At 43.9% G+C, this 13,721-nt stretch overlaps 1 protein-coding gene across 4 annotated transcripts in view; it reads right to left on the minus strand.

Annotated features, from left to right (window-relative positions):
* Positions 1-13,721, minus strand: part of TRIM72 (tripartite motif containing 72) — a 151,434-nt gene that overhangs the window by 122,843 nt on the left and 14,870 nt on the right. The gene's annotated exons all lie outside the window — the stretch shown is intronic.

A 13,721-nucleotide genomic window follows, 5' to 3' on the forward strand; every position in this document is an offset into this window, starting at 1 on the left:
AGGTATGTATTTGCATTGTAGTGCATGGTGAATGTACGTGATTCTTCGATATAATGTATGGCATATATGTATATACTGCAATTTAGTGCAGGGTATATATAGATACCACATTGCAGTGCATGGCGCTTGTATAGATACGTTTTAAATAACTTCCCCAATACAACATAGATACTATTGTACTATTATGGCTGATGTATTGACTGCTGTATGATATATAGCAGATGTATCACAAATACTACTGGGCAGATATACATTTTGTATTATAACTATCCTATATATGGGGCTTGGTTTATATATTTATATAAATATGTTTATGCCAATATTACTATCTTGATGTATTATTATCATATATCAGAGACATAGGGTATTACACACGATGGTATATACATATTGCCGTAGGATTCATGGCTGATATATCGATATTCCATTGTCTAGATATTTCTGGAACATACATGACTGATCGTAATACACGGCCAGCATATATATATTTTGTGTAATACGTGTGGCGGATCGACAGATATTTTACATAATGCATTGCTGATACATCCGATGATTCAGTATAGTGTATGGGGTACAGTTATGTATATGCTATTACTGAGGAGATGCCATGGCTTATAGTTTACAAAGAGATTTCCAGCCACGTGTCCCCTTTTCCGTCGGTTTCATGATACCCATTACGGTGAGGGTGATTACACAGACATTCCTGAAGGAGGAGGGAAAGGATCCAGTTACACAGAGCTGGCAGGAAGAGAAGGGGGGCTGTAGGGGGGATTGTTGATACAGCCAAGGAAATGGCGAAATTACTTCCCCCTATGTAGTGCCTGTGTTGGCATCCTGCCCTATGTGATATACGTAACATGCGGTGTATATGGATTCTATCCGCTATATGTATGGTTGTACCCAGGAATTATAAAAGTCCCACGGTATATGGGTGGACTTCAGTACACTTGGCACTTCATCTATAGGTACAGTTGTACCCAGGAATTATAGGAGTCCCACGGTATATGGGTGGACTTCAGTATACTTGGCACTTCATCTGTGTCCCCGCGGGTCATGTTTTTGGGATTTCCGTAGAGTTGCACAGGTGAGAGAATTCCTGATGCCTTGATGATACTTCCACCATCTGTGTGGTAATGGGGGGGTCCTGGGGGCGTGCCCTGTGGGTCCGTGGGGACTGGAGTTTGGGAGACACTGATCTATAGGTATAGTTGGACCCCAGAATTATAGTGCTACCCTGGTATATAGATGATATATCTACACTCCAGAAGCCCAGCATATATGACTGCAAACCTCCTGGATCATTATAAGCCTGTATATAGGGCTGTCCCCTTCAAATATGGCAGCATCTTTTATATTGTGCCCTGCTTGATGGCTCCCCCTAGTGGTGCTGCATTGGCTTTACAGTAGGTTAACAGTCATGGTATATACCCATCATTCGATTATCTACATTGCCTATGATGGTGGATAGTGCGGTGGGGAAGAGTTTACCTGGAGCCTTATCCTATATGTAATTACATAATATAAGGAATAAGTTGTGGGTGTGTAACTGGTAAAAAAAACAAAAAAAAAAACACCTCGGTGTTGAATGGGGACAATCAGTGCTGCAGACAAGAGGCAGAGCCATAAACACAAGTGCTGTCATTACTGAAGGCAGGTAGAGTTATGGACACAACAGTGCTAGCCATTAATGAGGGCCAGCAGAGACATAAACACAACAGCATCAGCCATTACTTACGGTGGGTAGAGCCATGAGCGGGGTCTCTATCCTATATGAATTCCCGTAATTTAAATAATATGGTAGGTAAAGAATGGGTCAACACGGGGATCGATGACTAATAGTGAGTGTGGTGGGCTCAGCGTAAATTTTCCTACTACACGGCATTTGTCCAGGACGAAGAAATATTTAAAAAAAAAAACGTAATAAATAGGAGGACAGTTTGCAACTACAGACAGATTTGAGTAAATTGGAGAATTGGGCTGAAAAATGGCAAATGAGGTTTAATACAGATAAGTGTAAGGTTCTGCACATGGGAAGGAGAAACAGATGCTACAATTACTAAATGGGAAACTGCTGGGGAAATCAGACATGGAAAAAGACTTAGGCATCTTAGTCAATAAGAAGCTAAATTGGAGTGCCCAGTGTCAGGCAGCTGCCACCAAAGCAAATAGGGTCATGGGATGCATTAGAAGAGGTCTGGGGACACGAGATGAAAACATAATTCTCCCTCTGTACAAATCACTCGTCAGACCACACTTGGAGGATTGTGTGCAATTTTGGACGCCGGTGCTCAAGAAAGACATTACTGAACTTGAAAGGTTTCAAAGGCGGGCTACTAAAATGATAAATGGAGTTGGTTCACTACAATACCCAGAAAGGTTATCAAAATTAGGTCTATTTACTCTAGAAAAGAGAAGACTTAAGGGAGACTTAATATATATGTACAAGTATATCAGAGGGCAATACAGAGATCTCTCCAATGAACTGTTTGTACTAAGGACTGTGACAAGAACAAGGGGGCATTCTCCTCGTTTGGAGGAAAGACAATTTCTGCACCAGCATAGAAGAGGGTTCTTCACGGTAAGAGCAGTGAGGCTCTGGAATTTTCTTCCTGAGGAAGTGGTGATGGCCAACTCACTGAATGAATGTAAGAAAGGAATGGAGGCTTTTCTTGTAAGTAACAGTATAGAAGGTTATGAATAACAGAATATTATAGGTAGATGGCTGACCCAGCTTAGGGGAAGGAATATATACTCATCAATTTTCCGGGAATAGTATTAGGTACATTTAAAAAAAAAAAAAAAAAAAAAGGGTCACTGTTCACCTATCGTACATATTGATGTTTCTAGAACCAAAACCTAGAAATTAGGGGCTGGCTACGGTATAATAGTTTGAAGCATGATACATGTCATTATACAGGTATGCATTCTGTTGCCCCCCCACTCCCTTCGGAATAGAACTGATTTCACAAAGAATTTTTAGTCAGACAGGCGCTTAAGGGTTCTCGGAAAGTAAAAAGCCAAATGGACAACAGGTGGCCAGTGTCATTGGGGTTATTGCTGAATTTAATCTTACAATTAGAGGCGGTCTGCAGGTCACGTTTCAACATAGAGTTGTTTTGCTGGCATTTTCAGGCAATGAGAATTGGGTAAATAGCGCAGGGTAGATCCAAAGTTGGGGACATTTTAGCTGGAGACAATCTTAGCCAAAACCGGAGACATCATGGACACCCAAAAAGGGGTAGAATTTTGAATCAGTAAGTCAAAACGGACCAATGGGATAAAAGGAGGAAGGCAATGTTGGGAAAGGTGAAGGATTTTGTTATGTGCCCGTTGCAATGTTTTGGAATATTTATAGCTTTTAGGCCCAGGCAAGGGGAACCATTATTGTCAGGAGAACTGTCCCCTTTTATCAGAATATCAATTCATCAAGGGGTTCTGGAGGTGCTTGGAAGAAACAGGCATGGAGCCGCACAGCTATGGAGGTCATTCCTTTCACATCAGGGCTGCAAAAGAGGCAGTAATTGGAGGTTTAAGTTTGGAAATTGTGATGAGAATTGGCGGGTGGGAGTCAAACGGTTTCAGTCCTACGTACGACCCCACGGATGTGAAGGGGCTAACTGACATATTGCACTAACTTATGGTTGTTTCATTACAGAGCGGGTTTCACAAGCTAATCTGGATTCTAGGCCATTGATATGTTCACTGTGGAGCGCTATGAGCAGACACATGGACTGGCGGTAGACAGCTGGGTTTCAAAAGGGATGTGACGTTAACTAGGTGATTGGATCTACGGATTTAACATTGGGGCGGGTCATTCACGAGTTTTAACAAGCAGACAGCGCCATAGAGCGCCTGATATCTTAGTCCTGCATGTGGGGGGTAATGACCTGGGAGTATGCTCTGGGAAGGGACTGGTTTGGGACATCAAAATAGACTTGAAGCAGCTATGGGGGGCGTTCCCAAATTTAAAAATAGGGTGGTCTGACATGATACCCAGGAAATTTTGGAGGGGAGCCCGATCCGTTACAAGGATTAACAAAGCACGAATTAAAAACAACAAACCAGTATCCTAATTCGTGGTGCAGAACGGGGGAGTAGCGGTACGTCATGCGAGTTTTGACAGTATGGAGGAGGAATTTTGTTTAGCAGATGGAGAGCATTTGAACGCTGTGGACGTTGGGTTTGCAAGAAGGCATCGAAAAGGCCACAGCATGCTGAATGGTGGGGTCTTGAGCACTTGAGGTGGTCAAGGTGCTCTCGGTGTGGCGCTGGTGGGTCCTCGAAGTTGGGTAAAATTAGGATTGGGGATTTGTTAAATGCATGGATCCCCGTCATTTGATGTGGTGGTGGTCTGGTGAGTTTTGGGTGATACCTGGCGATGGAACGTCGGGATCACAGTAACACGAGTTGGTGGGTGATACCCGGCGATGGAAAGCCGGGTTCACATCAGTATGGGATTGGGTGATTTCCGGCGATGGAACGTCGGGATCACAGTAACACGAGTTGGTGGGTGATACCCGGCGATGGAAAGCCGGGTTCACATCAGTATGGGATTGGGTGATTTCCGGCGATGGAACGTCGGGATCACAGTAACACGAGTTGGTGGGTGATACCCGGCGATGGAAAGCCGGGTTCACATCAGTATGGGATTGGGTGATTTCCGGCGATGGAACGTCGGGATCACAGTAACACGAGTTGGTGGGTGATACCCGGCGATGGAAAGCCGGGTTCACATCAGTATGGGATTGGGTGATTCCCGGCGATGGAACGTCGAGATCATGGTAACACGAGTTGGTGGGTGATACCCGGCGATGGAAAGCCGGGTTCACATCAGTATGGGATTGGGTGATTCCCAGTGATGGAATGTCGGGATCACATGATCAAGAGGGCACCCCTTCCCTTGGTGCATGGTGCTTCTGAGTCAGAGGAAAACGCGGCTAGGAGTAAGGCTGGGTGAAAGGGGCAATGCCATTTTAAAAAACCACCAGACTGTTATAACTTCGAGGACCTCACCAAGTGTCTTTGATTACCAAAGACTATCAATAAATGGGCTGCTGTGGCCGTTATTACCCAAAAGAAAATGGTTGTCGCTTGTCTTTACTTAACATAAAAGAGGGGGCGGGGGACCTTTGGGGGGGAAAATTGGGTCAGGAGAAATCGACCTCTCCAGAGTCATGTGTGCTCTGCTTGTGATAGGTGCATTGTTTGTAACGTGTGCCCCATGCCTATAATGTGTGCATAGTGTGTGCGCTCTGCTTGTGATAGGTGCCTGTGTATAACATGTGCTCCATACCTGTAATGTGTGCAGAGTGTGTGCGCTCTGCTTGTGATAGGTGCCTACTGTGTGTAATGTGTGCCTCATGCCTGTAATGTGTGCATGTGTGCGCTCTGCTTGTGATAGGTGCCTGTGAATAACATGTGCCCCATGCTTGTAATGTGTGCATAGTGTGTGCACTCTGCTTGTGATAGGTGCCTTGTTTGTAACGTGTGCCCCATGCCTGTAATGTGTGCATAGGGTGTGCGCTATGTTTGTGATCGGTGTTATGATTGGGTCACCGAGGAGGAAAGCAAGACCAAGCTAAGCCACAGAAAACCAGAGAGGTTGGTAACTAAGCGGATTGCAGACCCCTGATCCTATCCACACAACTAACAGCAGCCGTGCAGCGTACCTACGATGATTCTAGACGCCTCGACACAGCCGGAGAACTAAATAAGCCTAAAGCAAGAAAGGGTAAATCTAAATTGCCCCAGAGCAGGCCACAAAGGAAAAGATAGCCCCCAAACATTTATTGTCGGTGACACAAGATGAAATCACAAACGCAGGTAGGAAAATAGGCTGAGCAAACGATGGGGCCCACACTAACTAGACAGGACAGGAAAGGAAAGACACTGTCTGCAATCATGCAAAAAACCCTGCAAAAAATGTCCAACATGTCTGATAGAAAAATACTGAAGTCACTCAACTTCGCCCACTATATCAGCACTCTGGCATATTCTGAAAGCAGAGCAAAAAGAGGCCAATCTAATAAGGGACAAAAACAAACTGGCACAAGCAGTAACATAAAAATGGAAATTCAGCACAGCCCCAGTCGGGCTGGCTGAACAAACAAAACTGAATAGACAAAATTAAATGTGGACAATAGCAAAAGAACACTTAGCTTGAGCATGCAGGGACTGAGCTGGAAACTAAGACCTCAGGAGGCAGGAAAAAATCACCAGCAGGGATAGAGGGAGTCGGCTGTCTTAAATCCAGTCAAAAACACCAGATGTCCAATCGTCCTCCTCACTATCAGGTGGCAGGCCTCTGTTAATTAGATCAGCTCCATTACCTCCTGTAACCACCAGAGGGAGCCCGGAAAGAGAACTTGCGACCCCTCTGTCAATACAACCAGCTCCACTACCTTCACTAGCAACCAGAGGTAGTCAAGAAAGTGAATTCACAACAGATAGGTGCCTACTGTGTGTAACGTGTGCCTGTAATGTGTGCTTAGTGTGTGCGCTCTGCTCATGATAGGTGCCTACTGTGTATAACATGTGCTCCATACCTGTAATGTGTGCATAGTGTGTGTGCTCTGCTTGTGATAGGTGCCTACTGTGTATAACATGTGCTCCATACCTGTAATGTGTACATAGTGTGTGTGCTCTGCTTGTGATAGGTGTCTACTGTGTGTAACGTGTGCCCCATACCTGTGATGTGTGCATAGTGTGTGGGCTCTGCTTGTGATAGGTTCCTGTGTATAACCTGTGCCCCATGCTTGTAATGTGTGCATAGTGTGTGCGCTCTGCTTGTGATAGGTGACTACTGTGTGCAACGTGTGCCCTATGCCTTTAATGTGTGCGCTCGGTGCCTATTGTGTGTAACATGTGCCCCATGCTTGTAATGTGTGCATAGTGTGTGCACTCTGCTTGTGATAGGTGCCTGTGTATTTCATGTGCTCCATACCTGTAATGTGTGCATAGTGTGTGGGCTCTGCTTGTGATAGGTTCCTGTGTATAACCTGTGCCCCATGCCTGTAATGTGTCCATAGTGTGTGGGCTCTGCTTGTGAGAGGTGCCTACTGTGCGTAATATATGCCCAATACTTCTGTTGTAGGCAGGGCCTGTCTGGTCGTGGGCCACCTTGTCTGCTGTGTTGTTAACAGAATCGGTGTTCTCAAGACACCCACACTGTTAAGAGCTGTGAAGAGGCACAAAGTCGCTGACTCCGTAGTTTACCCCAGCAGCCACGGGTATCATTACAAATATTGGTCTTGTAGTAAATCTTACTGTCCTCCATCCAGTGTAATATTAGTAATATATCCCATCTGGTGCTTGGGGACAGGGACAGCACGGGCCTGTGTGATTTCCAATGCCAGGACTGAATTTCAGTCCCAGTCCGTACCTGGTTGTGTAATCTATGCCTTGTACTTGTGTGACCGTGTTGGAGGTGATTTCCCATCCTGAATATTTCCTATATAATCAATAACTCAGGTTTGGGAGAATGACAAAGATATTTAATGACAAGTAAAATAAGATAGTAATAAGGCAATTCAAATAATAATGTAACAATAAAACCTTTCTTCAATGTCCTATAATTAGAGAAATACCAATACAAATATCTATGTAATACAAGTATACTTAGCAATGAGAGAGAGATAGAAAGGATAGATAGAAAGAAAGAGGAGAGAGAAAGAAAGAGGAGAGAGAAATGGCCTTGATTTTTCCTCCATTTATACCAAGATTTCACATCCACACCCACATACAACCCACAACTCCGTCCCTCTCTTCCGGCATCTTCTGTGGCAAATGTCCAATCATCTTCCGGTAACATGAACATGGTCATTGTGTTAGGAACGGCGGAACGCACTAAATAAAAATATAAATAAAGTGCGTTCGCCGCTCGGGGTCCACCGTGCAGTAGGTGAAATAACCGCTGCTAAGTGGTGGCAGGAGCAATATGGCGGAACTGCACACAGGGTTAAACTCCACCCAGGTGTGAAGCAATCTCAGTTAAACTCACGGAGATGCCAAAAGTACAAACACAAATAACTGAGCCTGTTGTAGTCACAGTACTCAGTAAAAAATGCACACTACGTCCGTCTAGACCTACCGTGTGCGCGGCGTTGCAACTGCAAACGCAAGGAGGCTGCTACTGCAGCGCGGCGTGGACACTGCCGCCAAACGACAAAGGCAAGGCGCAAGCACAATGTCGGACGCTAGCAGCTGTGCAAGTTGAAGCAGAGGAGCGCTGGCGCTGATACTAACTCAGTCCCTATTCACATGCGTAATATCAGAGGGAAGGGGTTTCAAATGAGTCAGTCACCAGAATCATGCATCCGTCCTCATACACACAGCTGCAAGTATGACTATACTAGCGCATGGCGGAACAGCCATGCACGCCTTTTATAGCAGCCGGGACCTTCTGCACGCCTCCAGATCTCACTGGAGCGGGACCTGAGCACATGACTCCTGATCTCCAATGGGAGATCGTCCCATGAGCATGCCCAGTAAGAGGACAGAAGGACTTAGCCTCAGGAGAGATTTGCTGCAAGGCAATCTCCTCTGCAGTGGAAAAATAGGAGGAGAGTGCAGAATGTGAGGATCTGGATCCCTGCTGAGTAAACGCAGGAATCCGACTCCTAACAAATTGGCTGCAGTATTCGTCATTTTCCTGTAGATGGCGACCTTGGATTTAGGATAAAGTCCTGGTGTCAAAAGGCCTGAAGGTATTCAGTTTAGGCCAAGACTAGATGCCCATCTGACAAACAATGGTTTATCTTCCAAACACCACAGGCATTGTGAAACAATATACATATCCATAGGCTGGAGACAGGATGTCTATCTCAGGACCACTGGTTTATAATGGAAACCCACAGGAGCCGTGTACCTATGCAGATAACAATAGGTCACACAACAAGATAGTCTAACCAGGGGAAGAGTCTTGAGGAGATCATTTGCATATTCCCAGTGCCTTCTGGGATAAGTGAAGAGTCTCCGCGAGCTCAACGATCACTGGGTTTTGACTGTTGCAGCTGAAAAGAGGAAATCGGAAAACCAGGGGAAGAGTCTTGAGGAGATCATTTGCATATTCCCAGTGCCTTCTGGGATAAGTGAAGAGTCTCCGCGAGCTCAACGATCACTGGGTTTTGGCCGTTGCAGCTGAAAAGAGGAAATCGGAAAACCAGGGGAAGAGTCTTGAGGAGATCATTTGCATATTCCCAGTACCTTCTGGGATAAGTGAAGAGTCTCCGCGAGCTCAACGATCACTGGGTTTTGGCCGTTGCAGAATTTTGGCTCATCTTTCATCGTTTTTAAGAAATCTCAAGATGGAAGAGGCCAGGAGCCATTTGGTGAGCTGCATTTCTTGCTACATGTTCACAGACTTACCAGTGGAAAAGCCAAACTTCACATGCCACAAATGCAAGCTTGTGTCCCTGTTGGAGGAAAAGTTGCAAAATCTCGAAGAGAGGTTAGCTACGTTGAAGATCATTAAGGAAGGTGAAGAGTTCTTGGACAGAGCAGAATTATCTCTTCATGTTACAGAAAGAGAAGAAATTCGAAGTGCACCTGAAGAAACAGAGGAATGGAGACATGTGACCCAGAGAAGCAGGAGGACCAGGAGGCAGTCAGCACCCATACTGCTCAGAAACCAGTACCAGGCTCTCACGCAGGAGAACGATGAAGAAATACATCAGGATAAGACTTTGCCAACAAACAGCAACCTTGTACGCCTTCAGAGTCCTCCTGGATGGAGAAAGAAAAATGTTGTGAAGAAGAAACGGAGAGTGGTGGTCATGGGGGATTCCCTGTTGAGAGGAACAGAGGCCGCTATCTGCAGACCGGATATAACTTCAAGAGAAATGTGCTGTCTTCCAGGTGCAAAAATTAAAGATGTGTCTGACAGGATATCAGGACTCTTCAGACCTACAGATGACTACCCATTCCTGCTACTACATGTGGGGACAAATGACACCGCAAGAAATGACCTGGAAACCATCTGCAGAGACTTTGAAGACTTAGGCAAGAAAGTGAAAGAACTGGGAGCGCAGGTGGTCTTCTCTTCCATCCTCCCAGTGGATGGCCATGGAACAAGGCGGTGGAATAAGATTCTGCAGGTGAACAACTGGCTACGTCGATGGTGCCGTCAGCAACGATTTGGATTTCTGGATCACGGAGTGAACTACTTATACGATGGACTACTTGCTAGAGATGGGGTGCACCTTACGAAAACTGGAAAGCATGTATTTGGAAGTCGCCTTGCTACACTTGTAAGGAGAGCTTTAAACTAGAACAACATGGGAAGGGAAGCAAAAGACCAGAAAAAGCCATACACCTGACAAATGCTATTGAGAACTCTGCTATTAGAAGTGGAAAGGAAGAACAAAGACAAAAGAATCTAATTAATAAAAATATTGGAGAAAGAGAAACCAATCACAAACTAAAGTGTTTCTATACTAATGCACAAAGCATGGGCAACAAACAAGGAGAATTGGAACTACTAACACAGGAAAAGAAATATGATGTCATTGGAATCACTGAAACTTGGTGGGACAATACACATGATTGGAATACAAGACTAGAAGGATACAACTTATTTGCAAGAAACAGACTTGATAAACGAGGAGGGGGTGTCGCATTGTATGTTAGAAACGCGTATATCTGCACAGAGATTGAAGCTTCAGAGACTGGGAGTTCTGTGGAAACTGTTTGGGTAAGAATACAAGGACAGAACAATGGAAAGGACACCATTGTAGGCATTTACTACAGGCCGCCTGTGCAAGCTGAAGATATGGATGAACTCTTTATGCATCAAATGGCCAAGTTCTCCAAAAAATATGACATAGTTGTCATGGGAGATTTCAACTATCCAGACATTTGTTGGGAATCTCTCTCAGGCAAAACTAACAGGTCAAGGAAATTCTTATCCTCTCTTGCTGACAACTTTATCTTCCAAAAGGTAAGGGAGAAAACAAGGGGAACTGCTACCTTGGATCTAATCCTTATAAACAGGGAGGAAATGGTTGAGGAGGTAAAAGTGGCTGGGACCCTAGGAGGTAGCGACCATGCTATTTTAGAATTTTGGATAACTAGAGGCGGAAGACCTGTGAAGACTCAGACGTCAAGGTTAGATTTCAGAAAGGCAGATTTTAAGGGATTCAGAAAGAGAATTGGAGGGATCCAATGGCTGGATATCCTTAAAGACAAAAATGTCCAGGAAGGATGGGAAATCTTGAAAAATGAAATTCTCAAAGCACAGTTGTTAACAATTCCGAAAAGAGGGAAGAATAGGAAGCATTTAAGGAAACCAGGATGGATGAACACAGAACTTAAGCACATGCTAAAAAGGAAGAAAAAAATGTTTATAAAATGGAAAGAGGGAGGCATATCTAAAGAAGAATATAATGCTGTCTGCAGAACCTGCAGGGCACAAATCAGATTAGCTAAAGCTGAAAATGAATTGAGGCTTGCAAGAGATGTCAAAAGAAATTATAAAGGATTTTGGGGATATGTCAAAAGTAAAAGAAAAGTCAAAGATGCTATAGGATTTTTACAGGATGAAAATGATGAAATGGTAAGACAGGATGTTGAGAAGGCTGAACTTTTAAATTCCTATTTTGCATCTGTTTTCTCTCAGAAAGGAAATGTAACATCAACTGTTCTTCACTGTCCTATTAAGGGAATAGAAGAATCCAGGATATCTATAAACAGAAAGATAGTGAGGAAACACTTAGCTAACCTAAATGAATTCAAGTCTCCAGGTCCAGATGAATTACACCCCAGAGTACTGAAGGAGATAGCAGAAGAAATTTTTGAACCCCTCTCCATAATCTTTGAAAATTCTTGGAGAACAGGAGAAGTGCCAGAAGACTGGAGAAGAGCAAATGTTGTTCCTATCTTCAAAAAGGGGAAGAAGGTGGACCCAGGCAACTATAGGCTGGTGAGTCTGACTTCCCTCTACTCCTCTTTGGTCAGACCTCATCTGAAATATTGTGTCCAATTTTGGGCACCACATTTTAAAAAAGACATCAACAAACTGGAGCAAGTTCAGAAAAGAGCGACCAGAATGGTGACCGGTCTGCAAACCCTGTCTTATGAGGAAAGGTTGCAGGATTTGGGAATGTTTAGTTTGCAAAAGAGAAGACTGAGAGGAGACTTAATAGCGGTCTACAAATATCTAAAGGGCTGTCACATTGTAGAAGGATCAACTTTATTCTCATTTGCACAAGGAAAGACTAGAAGCAATGGGATGAAGCTGAATGGGAGGAGACACAGATTAGATATTAGAAAAAACTTTTTGACAGTTAGAGTGATCAATGAGTGGAACAGGCTGCCACGAGAAGTGGTGAGTTCTCCTTCAATGGAAGTCTTCAAACAGAGGCTGGACAGACATCTAACTGGGATGATTTAGCGAATCCTGCTTTGAGCAGGGGGTTGGACCAGATGGCCCAGGAGGTCCCTTCCAACTCTACGATTCTATGATTCTATGATTCTATACCAGGAAAGATCTTTGAACAAATTATTAAACAACATGTATGTCAATACCTGGATAAGAATGAAGTGATTAAACAGAGTCAGCATGGGTTTGTAACTAATAAGTCATGTCAGACTAACTTAATTTCCTTCTATGATGGTATCACTGATTGGGTGGATCAAGGAAATGCTGTAGATATAGTATATCTTGACTTCAGCAAAGCATTTGACAAAGTCTCTCATACAATCCTTATTGAAAAAATGACTACGTATGGAATGGACAAGGCAACTGTTAGGTGGATTCATAACTGGCTTAGTGATCGGACCCAAAGAGTGGTCGTAAATGGCTGCACATCCAGTTGGAAGAATGTCTCAAGTGGGGTACCACAGGGCTCTGTCCTGGGCCCTGTATTGTTCAACATCTTTATCAACGATTTAGATGAAGGAATTGAGGGTAAACTGATTAAATTTGCTGATGACACAAAGCTAGGAGGGATAGCTAATACTAGAGAAGAGAGAGAGAGAATTCAAAAAGATTTAAATAAACTGGAGAAGTGGGCAGCAACTAACAGAATGGTTTTTAACAGGGAGAAATGCAAAGTACTACATCTGGGCAATAAAAATGAAAAAAACATATATAGAATGGGAGGAATAGGGCTAAGTGACAGCACATGTGAAAAAGACTTGGGTATACTAATAGATCACAGACTGAATATGAGTCAACAGTGTGATGCAGCAGCAAAAAAGGCAAATGCAATTCTAGGATGTATTAACAGAAGCATACAGTCTAGATCACGTGAAGTCATTATTTCCCTCTACTCCTCTTTGGTCAGACCTCATCTGGAATATTGTGTCCAGTTTTGGGCACCACATTTTAAAAAAGACATCAACAAACTGGAGCAAGTTCAGAAAAGAGCGACCAGAATGGTGACCGGTCTGCAAACCCTGTCTTATGAGGAAAGGTTGCAGGATTTGGGAATGTTTAGTTTGCAAAAGAGAAGACTGAGAGGAGACTTAATAGCTGTCTACAAATATCTAAAGGGCTGTCACATTGTAGAAGGATCAACTTTATTCTCATTTGCACAAGGAAAGACTAGAAGCAATGGGATGAAACTGAATGGGAGGAGACACAGATTAGATATTAGAAAAAACTTTTTGACAGTTAGAGTGATCAATGAGTGGAACAGGCTGCCACGAGAAGTGGTGAGTTCTCCTTCAATGGAAGTCTTCAAACAGAGGCTGGACAGACATCTGACTGGGATGATTTAGCG

This window comes from Dendrobates tinctorius, unplaced genomic scaffold, assembly GCF_039654945.1.
Source record: "Dendrobates tinctorius isolate UK_male_01 unplaced genomic scaffold, ASM3965494v1 ptg000152l, whole genome shotgun sequence".
In the NCBI taxonomy this organism is placed as follows: Eukaryota; Metazoa; Chordata; class Amphibia; order Anura; family Dendrobatidae; genus Dendrobates; species Dendrobates tinctorius.